Consider the following 11,291-nt stretch of genomic DNA (forward strand, 5'->3'; position numbering starts at 1 on the left):
TGGGTATTGATTTTTCATAAGTACAGCCTGAGCACTTCTGAATCTCCTATATTCTGTTCCCAGTGTGTCTGCAATGAAGGTCTCAGGGCTTCAGCAAGCTGGGTGGGGCTTCCTCTGTTCTTGCAGCCACTGGGGTCTCTGCAAACTGCTGCTGGTAAAATAGACTCACTTATTCAAAAGAAAAGACTGTTGGCAGGCAGCATTCAGAACCAGAACACAGTTTAAAATTCCACACTGAGATTCCCAAATCCAGCCATTCTATGGGGTACTGTTGGCAGTAGGAAAAGTTTGTTGTGAAAAGACTTCTCCCACGTAAATACCTGAGGTTTCTACCTTTGCATTGTAATGGATTCCAACCCATTCAGATTGGTCTTCCAACATCTAAAAAGGACATTGCCCCCTTCACAGTTTAAAAATATCTATTTGTGCTTTTAGTCTTTACACCGAAGATCTTAGTTGCTCAGCTTCCATGATCTTACTTAAGGTTCCCCACTCACAACATGACTCATGGACTGGCTCTCGCAGAGGGACATTGATAAGCTTCCCAACAGACCACAGAGGGGAGCTGGCCTTGACCTCTCAAGCTGCCCCGTCATCTCCATCACAGCCATTTAGCATCTTCTGGCAGGTGCAGTGATCTTGTCCCATGTCCTCATTTTGGACAATGTTTGGCATCTTTCTTCTGCTCACCGACTCTGGAAATGGGCCCAGAGTGCAGGCCCTTGTCTTGTTATTTTCCTGTTCTTGTTGAGATAACTGAGCTTCTGGTCTCTTTAGCCAATAGCTGAATGGCTCCTGCTGAACGAGAGCCAATATTATTCTCCACCATCTTGTGCTGGAGTTTCTCTGGGGCTGCAGCAAGAGAGATCTTGTTATCTAGTCCCTTTGTGGGATATCAGTGCATCCTGCAGTTACCTGCTTGGTCCCCTACTGATGAGGGGGTGATGCTGGAATTTCACCCATCTCCATGGGATCCCCAAACCCGCCTGGTACACAGCCAGTCAGCCCACTGACCAGCCTCCCACAGCCCCAGGCCCCTCCGTCCAGCTGCCCATCTGGTTAGGTGGTAATGAGCACGCCCCCGCTCTTTTGCCACCTCCTCTGTAACATGTGTCCGTTGGTGCTCCTGGCACACCCGGCAGCGTCTCTAACATCTATATACTTCTCAAGGGTGTGTTTTCTTTCCCTTGCATCCCTTATGCTATATCCAAGATGTCCCTTGTTCCCCAAGCTGTGGCTACCTCTGTTAGCTCAACTTCCGGATATTATTCCCACTTCCTCATGAAGAAAAACCTCAGAGCCCCACACCTGTCCCCTGCTTCACCAACTTGGCATGTCCTGGTACCTTGCTCACCATTTAGAAGGAATATGACAAAGAAGTGACTGAAGTTCTCAGTTACGCCCAATACTCTTGAATGTTTCCCTCCTAGGTTCTGCCACGCTTTCTCCACCCATTCCTTTGGGGATCTCTCGAGGATGCAATTCTGTCTATTTACCAAGGGTGGGCTGGTTGCCTTTCCTACCCAGACTAATTATGGGAAAGTTCTTCTCCCTTCGTTAGGCTGACACAGGATTGGCATTTTTCAGGTGGATTTTGAACTGCAAAATTAAATGGAAAATAACAGCTGACTTATATTCAGAGTCTCCTATGCACCATGCACTATTCTAAGAGCTTGATAGAAGTTATCTCAATGTATCATCAAAACAACAGAGTACAGCAGGTATTATTACCATTGTCATTGGAGAAACGAGAGTAGAGAGTGGTTATGTAAGTTGCCCCATGTCACACAGCTACTGAGTGGCAGAAACGAGTAAATATTTAATAGATGGATTTGCACTGAAGTTACCTCCAGAGCTGCAGAGGCGGTTAGAAATGCCGAGTTTTTTGGGTTTCCTGTCAGAAGCCTGAACCCTGGCATGTGAACTTGAATTTGAGAAGACTAAACCCAGCGGAGAAAGTGAGAGAGGTGGAGGCATCAGTGCCGGGTGTGTTCAACATGCGTTTGCTGACCAGCTGTGTCCCCGCCCTGTACCTGGTTTTGAGAGAAATCAAACTAAAAGCAAAGAACACTGTGCATGCCCGTGAGGGCTTTCCAAGCTTCCCTGGAGGGCAGGAGCATAAACTGGTTTCTAAATCTCAGGTTTTACAAAGATGGGTCTGTTTTCACTCATTTCAAGGTAATGTAGAGCTCCCGGGAGCCTAGTAGGAGATGTATGGTGGATGGGCCAGGGCCACTACCCCAAGGTGGCACTTCTGGCTGGAAGAAGTTATTAAATTTGAAGTTACAAAGGCATGGGGAAGTGACTGGCTTTGGGTCAAACTGGGGCCCCGATGCGGACTGAAATCTTGTACGAGGACAAGCAAGGGTGGGGGGAGGCAACTCCAGCTGTCTCAGGAGCTTTTGAGGAAGGGTGGGAGGTGGGATGGAGAGAACAAAGCAGGCCTGGAAAAGGGGCAGTCGCAGAGAACTGGGCTTCCTGCGTCACCCAAGGCAAGTGCAGTTGCTCGTGTGGATGAAGGTTTTTCAGCTGGAGGAGCTGGATTCAGAACCTGTTTCTTGCCTCAGTTTCCTTTCCGGTAAAGTATTGATGGTAAGTACCGACTTCGGTAAGTACACCTGAGGAGTACAATGTAGTTCTATAGATCACACATTGAATTGGAAAATGCTGAGCGGTAACAGCCATTATTAATAACTGTTGAATTGAAAACATTATAAATTATAGTGTATTTGTGATAATATTAGGTATTTTAGGTTCAGAGAATCTCAGGACTGGCAATGCTATGAGAGCTCATCCACTCCAGCCTCCCTCAATGGGTATTAGAATCCCCTGTTCAATCTCCATGAAAACTGTTATTCATCTTATTGCAAGCAGGATTGTGCAGGATGGATTTCAGAACTCACTCCAGGCAGGGAGTGACTCTCTATACTCCAACCAGACAGAGGCCTGATGGTTATGGATCCATATTCCTGCTGGGCCCTGGAAGAGCCATCATTCCTGCCTTCACAAGTAATCCAGAGCCCAGACAGAAAGCAACTCCCAAAAACTGCTGTGACCAAAACAGTGGTAGGAAACTAAGTACAGAGCCAGGGCCCCAGCTGGGAAAAATCTCAGGGTGGTGGGGAGAGGTTGCTATTCCTGGGAGATCAACTGTGGTCTCCATGACACAGAGAGAAGAAAGGAGACAGGAAAGGGACAGAAAGCACATGGTAGCCTCTCAAGCCCATGATGTTCTTTGATGTTCTGAGAGCCACACTCCCAGTAGCAGCTAGAAGGACCTGGAAAATTCCAAGCCTCACAATTCCTTTGGCTCTCCCAGTCATTGGTTCTCCAATCCCTACTCATCCTTCACCTGTATTCCAGGTCTGGCACAATAGCCAAAATCTAACAAACAGAGCTCTGGAATGACATATATGCTATCACCAAAAATCTCTGACTGGTTTTCCTTAGTTCCTTTGGGTTAACAGGCATTTTCCCTCCTAGAATATAAATGTTCATGGGAAAACACTGCCAGGTGTCAGGTAAATCATTTAGAGTGCCCCAGAGGGCCCCCACTTGAGTTATGAGGTGAGCACTTCCCAAGGTGTGATAGGATGACCCAGGGAAGCCTACTGACCAGCCCTCTCTACCTCTCCTTACTACCCAGGTGCCCTCTAGCACAAACGTCGTCCACCTGCGTGAGGTGGGAGATTGAAATTGGCTTCCAGTTTGGTCTTTACTACTGCATCATCATGTTAGTCCCAACTTGAATGAAGACGGAATATTAGAGGAGTGTTTCACCCCAGCTGGAGTTCAGAGGGGGTTTGTTGGGGTGTACATGGCTGGGCAGGCCCCTGGGGTAGAGCTGACACTGCCCAGTTGCGTCAGGGAAAGCTGGGATATGGCAGGGCATGTTACTGGGAATAGGGGACCCATGCACATGAAGAGGTTGGCTTCCATGCTGAAGGTAAATGGATCCATCTGTGGGTCACCCCTGGGTCTGGGAGGAGGTGGGGAGGACCTCAACTGCAGTCAAGTAAAGGGGTCCAATTATTTCTTGATCTTCACATTTTTAAGAATTCTGATGAGATTCTACCTTCTGAGGAATCCTGCAAACTGACTTCGGTTAGTTCAGCCTTGAGCTGTTTGGGAAGCAGAGGCTGGGATTTGTGTTTGTTTTGTTTTGTTTTGTTTTGTTTTGTTTTTTGAGCCCTAGAGCCTTCCATCCTCCCTGAAGTTTATGGAAAATGGGGGTCTGTGCCAGGCATAAGAAAACAAGATCCTCTCACCTGAGCCCCTCCATCTTTAGTTTGGGGTAGAAAACAAGATGGAGGGAGCTCAGGCAAGAATATCTAATTCCAGGGGTAGTCAACGGAGATTCCTTCCCTATGCCCAGCCCTGTCTGCAGAATGGTGTGTTAGAAGCATAACTGGAGACATTTAGATAAGCAAAGTCAGCAGCAGAATTAGAGAGACTCCACAACATCTCACTATTCCAAATACATTCTTTGGCATGGATTTATCATTCCTTCGTTCCTTACTCAAAAACTCCAATTTACACATTACTGCTTTCCCAATTCACAGATTTTCCAAACTGAAGATTTGTTTATTTGCTTTTTTCCAAGTTCTTACAGAGCTTATGGAACAGAAGTAGGTCTCAAATTTTAAATCTTCTGATCACAGAACTGGACGGAGTTCCGTTCACACCACACCCCTAATACTCAGCCATTGCAGTGAGGGCTGGCTGCCATAGCAGGAAGTAAGGCAAGAGCTGAGGCTGAGACGGCAGCAGAGGTAGGAAAGAAAACATCCACACAAGCAGGAAGAAAGTTAGGCCTAGGAGCAGTGGATAAAGGATACAACATCCTGGGGAATTGAGGGATGGGACTGAGAAGAGCGTGCTACCAGGGCTTCTCCATGAACCTGAGGTTTGTCAGCCCTCCAGTGCCAGGCAAGCTGGGACAAGGGTCAGAGACCATTATCCACTGTGGGGTAAGCAAAAAAGGAGGAGAATGAGAGGGGTCCAGGGAAGGGTGAGGGGCAGATTCAGAAGAGAGGTTGGGAGGACATAACTGTACAGGGCGAGGGTGTGGGTTCAGCTTGCTCACCACCCACATCTAGAAGAGGGGAAAGGAGCAGAGTCCTCAAGGAAGGCTCTACCTGAAATATCCTTGCAGGACCTCTACCTAGTAAAGCCAGGAAGCAAGCAGGGCCCACCCAGGAGTTGAGGTCCTTTTCAGGATTCGAGTCTTTTTCCTGTATGCTTTTAGGCTCTCGTTCCTTCTTGTGGGAAGGCAGACTCCTGACTATGTGTAGGAAGAGAGGCACAGTGGGAAATCTTGGCTGTGTCTACATCTGCATTTCAAGGTCTAGTAAAGGAAGAAAGGGCTGGCTTCTCCCTGAGTACTGGAGGCTTGGGGCGTAACCCCACCCATCAAATCCATTTGTCTCTTCCAGGTGTCCAGAAGGGAATAGATGGAGACTAAATGAGTAGAGAATGATTGAGGGTGATGAACCCCAGGCATTCCAGATTATTGCCAGGTGGATTAATCTGCTACATCCAGTCATTTTGGAATTCTTTCAGAAAAGTTTATGGAATCTGGGGTGGTCTTGAATCAGCTAGGGAAAGGAGGACTCAGGACTCTCCCCTTTTGGTTGTGAATAGGAAAGCTCTTCACAGAACACAAAGGACGGCCAAGCAGGGAAGAGGGAGCTCATGTTATGTACTAAAGAATGTGGTAAGCATTTCATATACTTCATGTGTTATTCCTAACAATCCTTACCCATCTCTGTGACTAGGGGTTAGCGTGTCCATTCTACCACCAAAAAAGCTGGGACACAGAAAGGTTAAATATTTGCAGAAGGTCATGAAACTCGTTAGCGGAAGAGCTGGGTAATCATTCAATAACTGGAGTTGCCCCAAAGTTTTCTAACGAACAGCAAAGGATACTAGAATGTCAGTGAATTTTCTAGAAGGAATCCTAACATGTGAGCAATGAGGGTTAAAAGAGTGAATGTAATGTTAAAGGTAGAAGACATGAGGAAATGCATTAAGCAAATAGTGACTTCTCTGTCCCAGTCTGTCCCAGTGCCTCATGCTAAGAAAAAGGCTATTCCTTAGGTCTTTACACTTTCTCCTGATGAACTGGGCATTACATAATTCCCCGGTCTCTGCTTTTTTTTTTTTTTTTTTGTCTGCTCAAGTATGGGGATTGGAGAGAGGGGAGAAATAAGATAGCACACCTAACAAGACAAGTGTACTGCGTACCCCCCCTTTCAAGAAAGTTGAGTCTTTTTCCTGGTTTCAGTATCTGTGAAATGGCCATGGTATCTACCTCAAAGGATTATTGTGTTTGCAAATTTCAGAGCTCTGTATAGCTATACAAGCAACCCACAGGATTTGAGAAGACCCCAATTCATGATGATTAATGAAGTGGCTCAATGATAACACTGTTGTAAAATTACAGGACATTAATGATAATTATATATGTATTAGGCCCAGAGTCTCACGGCTGGAAAAATCAGAGGTCTCCAAATAAGCCTTCCCCTGCTCATCAATATCCCTGCCAGATGGCATTATTACAAATAATTCCATGCTTTTAATTCGTACGTCCTCCAAGGAAGAGAACACATGAACAACTGATGCCTGGTGCTCCAATGAGCGCAGTGCTTGATGACTGTGGCCCCAGGTTTGAACAGATGCCACCATTCCTGTTCCTAAAAGACCCGGAGCCATTTCAGAACACAACTCCCAGAATATTCTGTGGTCACCATTGGGTAGTAAAACAGAGAGCCAGGGCCCCAGCTGCAGAGTCTTAGGGATGTCTGTTGTCTTGATAAATCAGCTCTGGGCGCCATGGCACACTGGGGAATCAGGAATGAGAAACAGGGGTACTGGCAATTTCTGAGGCCCCAGTAAGTGGGTGCTCCGCATTCTGCTAGGACTTCCATTGCCAATTGTGAGATCCAGGAAAGTTGCCCACCACTTCCCAGGTGCACGGCACAGGCCAATGATGGGATACCAGTACTCTGATTTACAAACTAATGAGTACAACCACCCCCTCCCACCAATAATTTCTTCCTTAATAATCCTCCCTTCACCAGCATTTCAGGACTAGAACAACGAGGTTGTAACAATAGAAACTCATAAAATCCCAGGACCTCATTATGAATCACTACTTACCTCCTCCCTCCCATATCCTTCCTAATGACCTGCCATTCTGGTGGATAAATTTGTTCCTTTAGTTCTTGCCCTATTAGTGTAAATGCACAGAGAAAACTCTGCTAGATGTCCAGTAAACCAACTGGTTTCAGGTCCCTCTACCTGAAACAATGAGCATTATTTAGAGGAGGTGATGGGAGGTCCAGGGGCACCCATATACAGCCCTGCCAGCCTCCCTTCATTGCCGTTTCCATATAGCACAACTATCACCTAGTTAGAGAAGGAAAAAAAAAGGGCCCAAGTCTTCTGAATCAACACACAAGACACAAGTCCTGGCTGTCAAAGAGGACATGGAGCCTTTATTAAACTTTCCCACTGAACCTGAGGGCTGAGGGGCTTCTCTGAGGCCTGGGTGACTGACCAGGCCTCTCAGGTCCTCCAGGATTCCTTCAGGGAAAGACAACTCAGAGGAACAAGATAATGCATAAAAGAGAGGGATTATACCCAGGTGAAGAGCCAAGTTTCCATGTTGATGGTAAATGGAAAAGCCTTGGGGTCAGAGCTGAGCTCTGGGATGAAAAGGGAAATGAAGAGTAACGAAGGTGAGGAACTCATCCTCTTGGCTGATCTAAATGTCTATAGTGTAGTGAGGCTCCAGCTCACAGCCGAATTCTTGCTACTGAGGAATCATGTGGACCTTGACCTTTGGGGGAACCATGACCTGTGGGAGCTAGGCTTTTCTCTTGCTGCCTAAAGTTCAAATCTCCTCCCTGAGGATAGAGTCCTGGATGTCTTGAGAGGGAAAAGGGGTGAAGGAAGTGCAGAGAGAGCAAAGTTCCAGATTATATTAGCAGATGCTTTTCCAAAAAGCTTAAGCCTCGCAAAGGCAAAGAAAGAAAAAGCCTGGGGAAGGTCCGCTGGGATGGGGACTCCTAAAGTGTGGCTTCCTAGTTCCCAGAAGATGGCCATGTGGACAAACAGATGGCCGCCATGTTCTTCGTTATGACTGGACTGACGATCATGGGCAGTGACCAATGCTGTGAAAGCAAAAAGAAATCAGAAGCAACTCGATATATACAAAGGCAGGAGCAAACAAAATGAAAGTCACAAGTAATGTGTAGTACATCTATTTTCAAAAAACAATCATTCCCATCCTCACAAAGATGGTGAATTAGGCATGATTATTTTATTGCTCTTTCAGAGAAGAGGACATGCTCACAAAGGGTTAGCGTGTTTCCCATGATCACCCAGAGTTTTAGACAGGAAACCTTGGACTTAAGATGAGATCTCCTGATCCCAGGTCTGGAGTTCCATCCACCCAACCCTCTGCCAATCACAACAGGAAGGAAGACGAAAAATGGGGTGGAGAAAGAAGCCAAAGAGGAAAATACTTCCAGGCACCAAGGGAGAGTCAGGACTGGGAGAGGACAGCAAGAGTGCTGACCCTGGTGGTCTCAGGAATGGGCTGGAAAGGGCAGTTCTGCCAGGCACGTACTTGTCCTTGAAATCTTTCAAGTCCCATCTGTTTCACAGCACTCAGGTGACTTTCCTCTTTGGGATGGGAGGATGGACTCGTCTTCCATGAGAGATAAAATACAGAGGTAAAGGAAGAGAAGAGGGGAGAAATTCAAGGGTAAGGCCCCAGAAAAGTGGGGCGGGGTGCAAAAGCAGTTTTGGGGTGATGTCTGCCAATTGCCCATTCCCTGCCTGGGTGGGGAGACCCAAGGTCGAGCCCACAGGTAGCAGAAGGCAAAGGAAGGTAATCTCAAGAGCAGGCTCCTTGCCAGCACCCCCTCAAGAGTGAGCCTGCAGGGATAAGGGGGAGGGGACTCAGTTCCAACGGCCATTGATCAGCAGAGTCCTGGTCTGTGAGGGCAATTGGTGCCAGGGTGTGGAGGTGGCCCAGGGGTGGGGTGTGATGGGGATTCCACTAGAGGTAGAGCGGAGAAGGCAGCTGAGATGGGTGGGGCCCGAGACAAGGAGAATGGGGCTCAGGAGGAGCTTCAAGCGGCCCTGCCAGCCGCCCATCTCCTGGAGGGGCCGGAACACCCGATCTTGAGGAGGGAGGACAGTGGTTCTGGGAACTACTCCCGCCACTACTCCCGCCACAACTTCCGCAACCAACCTGGGGTGAGAGAGGAGGTGCCCCAGTTCTCCACATCCTTGGCACGTGGGTTTTCCTGCATCCTTACAGCATTTCTGATCTTTCTGGTGAGGGTCCGCATAAGCTGGTGTGTCCACTAACTCAGCTCGGAGCTAAAGTGGAGAAACTGACCAAGAAACCGCTGAAATTAACTGCCAACGGCTCCTCCTCCCGCCGTTGGCCACGCCCATCAGGCTGCTTCCGCCCCTCCGCCTCCTCCTCCAATCAGAGGCTGAACTCCTCCCTCTGCTCACCTTGCTTTTGTGGAGAGGGGAGGGGCCCTGGGCCTTCCAGAAAGTTCCACAGCTTCAGAATGGTGCTAGACTAGTCCTTCCCAAGGGGAAAGAGGCTGCCTTGAGTCTGTGGAATTCGAGGGCTTCTCGGAAACTGCTGGACCTCTGAAGGGTGAGGCATCACCTGCTGGGGAAGGTGGTCCTGGTTTGGGAGGGGTTGTGAACCCCAGGCCTTCCCGAATGTGGGTCAGCCACAGCCGGGCTTCTGAGAGCAGAGGCCCCAGTGAAGGCTGTCCTGGGAGTGCCCCTCGCTTTATATTTACCAGGCTGTGGAATCACAGGGTAGGTGTGCTCTGGGAGGCCTCAATTCCATTTTACTTCATGGTGCTATCCAGAAGGTCCTTGGCCTAAGAGGCCTCACAAGAATCAGGGGCAGGGATTCAGATCTCGCTAATGCCAACTTCCGAAATTTTGCCACCAACCAAAGGTCACCTCACTCGAGAGATATGTTGGACTAGGCTCAGCCAGCTCTTTGGGACCCAGTCCCTTCAAGTAGGGTTTGTCACTTTCCCTTGCTTCTATTTGCACCTGCTGCAGAGCCCGGGAGACCCTGGTTCTTACTCAGAGCCTAGGCCTCAAGGATCCAGCCAATGGGAGAGGGTTGCTGAGCAGATGAGAATGCCCCTGACCAATGAAAAGAAGAGAATGTCTCAGAGACTAGTTGTAGGAGGCCCATGTGTTAATATTTCTTGGGCACTTATTTTGAAAAACTTTGTCCTGGAAAATTCAAAATGCATCTTCATATTTGAACATTCCTTTAAAAAATTAACATAGCGTTCACATCACGTGAAGTTCATCATTTCAATAATTTTAAAGTGTATAATTCAGTGGCTTTAATTATGTTAAATGTTGTGCAACCATTACCACTGTTTAATTCTGGAACATATTGTCACCCCCAAAAGAAGTCCCATACACATCAAGCAGTCATTCCCCAGTCTTTCCTCCCCTTAGCTCTGGCAATCACTAATCAGTTTCCTGGTTTGATGGATTTCCATATTGTAAACATTTCATGTCAATGTAATCACACAATATATGACTTTTTGTGTCAGGCTTCTTTCACGTAGCATAGTAATTGTCAAGGTTTATCCATGCTGTAACATGTATCGGTACTTTTTTTTTTTTTAGGGCTAAATAATAGTCTATTGTAGATATACCATATTTTGTTTATCATGCATGTTAATGAACATTTAGGTCATTTCCACTTTTGGGTTTTTATGAATAATTTTCTATAATCATGTGTATACATGTTTTTGTTTGAACATATGTTTTTAATTCTCAATGCCTAGGAGTGGAGTTGCTGGGTCATATGGTAATTCTACTTTCAACTTTTTGAGAAACTACCAAAATGCTTTCCCCACAGTTAGTGTACTGTTTTACATTCCTACCAGAAGTATACGAGGATTCCAGTCTCTCCATAGTCTCACCAACACCTGTCTTTTTCTTTTCTTTTTTTTTTTTTTTTTTCAGCCATTCTAGTGGGTGTGGAGTGGCATCTCATCATGGTTTTGATTTGCATTTCTCTTATTATTTATTTGTTTTGTGACTTTTCTGAGCTAGTTTTGTAAAATGTGTCTCCTTTGTCATGTGTGGTCCTAAAAGTCTGTTCTATTAGATTAATGGTCAGCTAGTGATTTTACAGAAATTTCCTGAAACACATAAAACTAAAAGAAAAAGAAAAAAAATCTCCCAGTCTGCAGAGGGACTCTGTTCGTATC

The 11,291-nt window shown here is 46.8% G+C and overlaps 1 long non-coding RNA gene across 2 annotated transcripts; it reads right to left on the reverse strand.

Annotated features, from left to right (window-relative positions):
• Positions 1-7,285: 7,285 nt before the first annotated feature.
• LOC141571865 (uncharacterized) lies at positions 7,286-10,171 on the reverse strand. Of its 2 annotated transcripts, none has more exons than XR_012496918.1 (5): positions 9,840-10,171; positions 9,538-9,703; positions 9,266-9,396; positions 8,636-8,716; positions 7,286-8,177 (listed from the first exon to the last, which is right to left on the reverse strand). It is a non-coding gene; the product is annotated as an uncharacterized LOC141571865 (long non-coding RNA). The 2 variants fall into 2 exon arrangements; XR_012496917.1 differs by having other exon boundaries at positions 9,266-9,410.
• Positions 10,172-11,291: the final 1,120 nt, after the last annotated feature.

The sequence above is a fragment of the Rhinolophus sinicus genome, linkage group LG05 (assembly GCF_036562045.2).
Source record: "Rhinolophus sinicus isolate RSC01 linkage group LG05, ASM3656204v1, whole genome shotgun sequence".
In the NCBI taxonomy this organism is placed as follows: Eukaryota; Metazoa; Chordata; class Mammalia; order Chiroptera; family Rhinolophidae; genus Rhinolophus; species Rhinolophus sinicus.